The sequence below is a fragment of the Papaver somniferum genome, chromosome 10, assembly GCF_003573695.1.
Source record: "Papaver somniferum cultivar HN1 chromosome 10, ASM357369v1, whole genome shotgun sequence".
NCBI lineage: Eukaryota > Viridiplantae > Streptophyta > Magnoliopsida > Ranunculales > Papaveraceae > Papaver > Papaver somniferum.
The window spans coordinates 50,906,576-50,910,043 of NC_039367.1; the positions used below are offsets into that span (position 1 = coordinate 50,906,576).

Consider the following 3,468-nt stretch of genomic DNA (forward strand, 5'->3'; position numbering starts at 1 on the left):
AAGATCTATAACACCCCAAGAAAGCTATAAGCATGCATCTTATGTTAGTAGAGATGTATAGTTGTGATTCTTCTGATTTTCAGAACTAAATGACTGTAACCAACAACCTGCAAGTACCTTGGATTACGTATTGCATGGATATATAATATGGCATTGACAACTTAAATTATTACGCCATCTGTGGGATTCGAACCCACAACTACAAGGCTGATAACCATGTGCTCTACCAGTTGAGCTAAGACAACAGCTCGATTTCATACTTGGTGGTTTACCACTATGCTATCATGAAGACAATTCATGCCACTACAGTTTTGCTATATATTTCGTATCGAATAAGATGAGTTACCAAAGCAAGCATTATGTCGAAACACGCATGATGACATTAGCAGGAAATACACAAAAAATGTGAAGCTACTCATCATCTGGCGCAGGCAAGCTTTCCCAGGAGTTCACCCCGGCTAATCATTCTGTAACTGATTGCATCCTTTCATCGGCTAATCAATCAGCGACTAAAATTTAAGCTTTAGAATCCTACTTAGGAGAAAAGTAAATTAGGTTCACTTGGAAATTGCAGGCGCATTGCATACTCAATCAATGCTCCTGGAGTAAGGCTTGAGGTGAAAGTACAGGGTATATCGAAATTATCTCCTGCAAGAGATTAACGATTGTGCATCAATCAAAACATGTACAAACCAACTTCTGAAATCCTACCATGTAAATGCTCCCCACACATAAACACACCTGCAAACTGCTTTCTAAAAGACTACCATGTAAATTACCTTTGATTTTGTCACTTACTAAATCCTGATAGTTCCAAAAGATCAAATTCGAACGGAAATACTCACCAATAATCATTCTCGAAATATATATATATATATTTGGGTAGCAAAACTGGCATATGAGTCTTAATTCTTACCTACTTGTACATTAAGTCTATGTTGGTATAAGCACTGCATTAGGATTTAAGCAGAACTGAATACCCCAATCAAAATTTTTTTGATAATTTTTATGCTCCTCCAAGAGGTGTATTAGGATTTAAGAGAACTTAATCACCACATCTGAAATATTGAACCTTAAGAAAACTTTACCGTGAATAGAGGGAGAGGGAGAGTACTTAGGTACGCGGTCATCTAGGCTGAACTTCTGAGAATTTTCAGAGTTGTCTGCTCATGTTGAAAACTTGATGGGTACCCCTCCATCAAGTAAATTGCAATTACATGGTAACTTGCAACAGTCTGGAGAGCATTGAAATCGAAAGAGCTTAATTCCAACGGAAACCAATAAAATACCATCACATTTCCGAGCTGCAATGTAATTATGTCATCACACCAACCCAAAAGAAACAACTGGGATTGCGTCAAATGAGATTAAATGGCTAGCCAGAACGGAAGGGACCTGAATATGATTGGGGCAATATGCACATTTCATCACAACATGGATACAGAACAGAAGCGATTTCGCTGGATATTGAGCATCACCTAACGTTAAATATAAAGACACTTGTCACGATATTTTAGTCTTTTTAAGCAATTAGTGATTCTGAAACACAATCGAAACTACAGGTGTGGTTTGATGATCATTTGTCTTATACCATAAGACCTTAACATGCAAAATGGGAAGTAGGTGAATCAACGAATCTCTGCTAAGTCGAACCGAACATATCAAAAAATAGTTTAAAGTTTTACCCTTGCAGCCATCCACTGTTATGTTCCAGTTGAACTTGCACTCTGCCAACTCCAAAATCAGCAGCCTCAATAGCTTGATACACAAAAACGGAATAAATATTGTCATTTAGGTCTCCTTTTCACCTCCTTCTCATCCATTAGAAGATTGGCATCCTTTATAAATAATTCATTGTTTATGATATAAATAATTCATTCCCTTGGAAACATTTATCGAGACTTTGAGCAAAGATGGACGTTTAAAGACACCTTTATGATGCAGGAAACCATACACACTTTTAGCAAACATAAACTCTGCACAAAAATGAAACAGTAAAAATTAATTAACTGAAAGAAGAAAATAACGCTCAATTTCTCATGTCAGCACATAATTATGCTATATATTCCAAGGAGTTTCATGCACATATGATTAGATTTACCTGAACCTTAATCAGAGGGGGGTAGATGTAATTGTTAGTGGAGAAACTGAATCACTAAGATTGTGCAGATGTTTTTGGATATAAAACCAAATTGCATTTATGTGATCAGACTTCAATAAAAACCAAACCTGAAGCTAAATTGGAGGTTTAGTTGTTATTGTAATACATAAATAAATATTAGGCCTACTTACAACGAAAATAATGACGAATGATTTGACCATCATTTATCAACGAAAATATTAGGCCAACTTAATTGCAATACTTTGGCCTCTGAACACTTTTTGACTTGCATATGGAAAAACTTATCTATTTTTATGAATTAAATCAATGGTCCTCTGGTGCCAGCCTGCTATCTATTCAAATATAAAAATGCAATTCTAGGTTTAAAAGTTTTGAGAACAGCATACCAGCTTTATCTCTCGGCATTTGAGTTACCCAAATAGGTTTCAGATTCCTAATACCTCCCGAAGTTTCAGTGTTCTCCCTTTGTTGTTGATGTTGCTGCTTTGTGCCCACATCCTGAAAATTGATACATCAAACACAACGGGAGTCTGGATTTGTATTCAAAGATTGATTTCGAAAAATAAAATATTTAAACCCACAAATCCTGATTAGATAAAACATCAAATAAATTGAACCAAACTGAAATCAAGAGGTACAAAAATAAATAAAAAAACGTTAACTGATGATATAAGAGGGGTTGTGAACCTACCAATCTCGTTTTCAGGCTCCATTGAACACCGGATCTTTAACCCGCCCCCACCCACCCCACCCCCATGTTTTGGTAGCTCCAATACCAATACCTAGCTGGTGGCTGAGAACATGACATTATGATAGAAAAGAGGTAATTGTCATAGTCCTTGGACTGAATGGACGTCATAAAACAGAAAAAGCAAGTGAGCAGAAATGTGTAGGATGGACAGAGAGGCAACCAAATTAACTCCATGAAATCTCTCTAGTTTATTTTTCCTTCGATATAATTTCGCTAGACATTGAAGAAAAGCAAGTGAGCAGTATTAGTGGGCCGGGACTTACTGCACCATGGCTCAGGGTAAACCATAGTAACATCCATGTTGTTCATTTTCAACACTGCAGAAAGCTCAAGACCAATGTATCCTCCTTCGAAAATTACAACTTTGTCGTTCGTCTTTGACTTGATAACTTCATATAGTTTTTCGGCATCGTCAACTTCTCTCAAATAGAAGATGTTCTTGGTATCAGCTCCTTTAACGCCAAAGTCAGTCAACCTAATAACCTGCAAAACAGAAAAACCATTAACTACTTATCGTGGAAACATTTTACCTAGACAGGTTTATTGTTACGCATGAAAAATACAAAAACAATATTAAGAACAAAGTGAAGTTTTA

The 3,468-nt window shown here is 36.4% G+C and overlaps 1 long non-coding RNA gene across 4 annotated transcripts; it reads right to left on the bottom strand.

Moving 5' to 3' along the window:
* Window positions 1-93: 93 nt before the first annotated feature.
* Window positions 94-2,877, bottom strand: LOC113318947. 4 transcript variants are annotated; one of them, XR_003344969.1, is made up of 5 exons: window positions 2,814-2,877; window positions 2,509-2,620; window positions 1,686-1,976; window positions 1,089-1,478; window positions 94-648 (listed from the first exon to the last, which is right to left on the bottom strand). It is a non-coding gene; the product is annotated as an uncharacterized LOC113318947 (long non-coding RNA). The 4 variants fall into 4 exon arrangements; XR_003344971.1 differs by having other exon boundaries at window positions 1,089-1,235; window positions 1,396-1,976; XR_003344970.1 differs by having other exon boundaries at window positions 1,089-1,304; window positions 1,396-1,976.
* Between the last annotated feature and the right edge of the window lie 591 nt (window positions 2,878-3,468).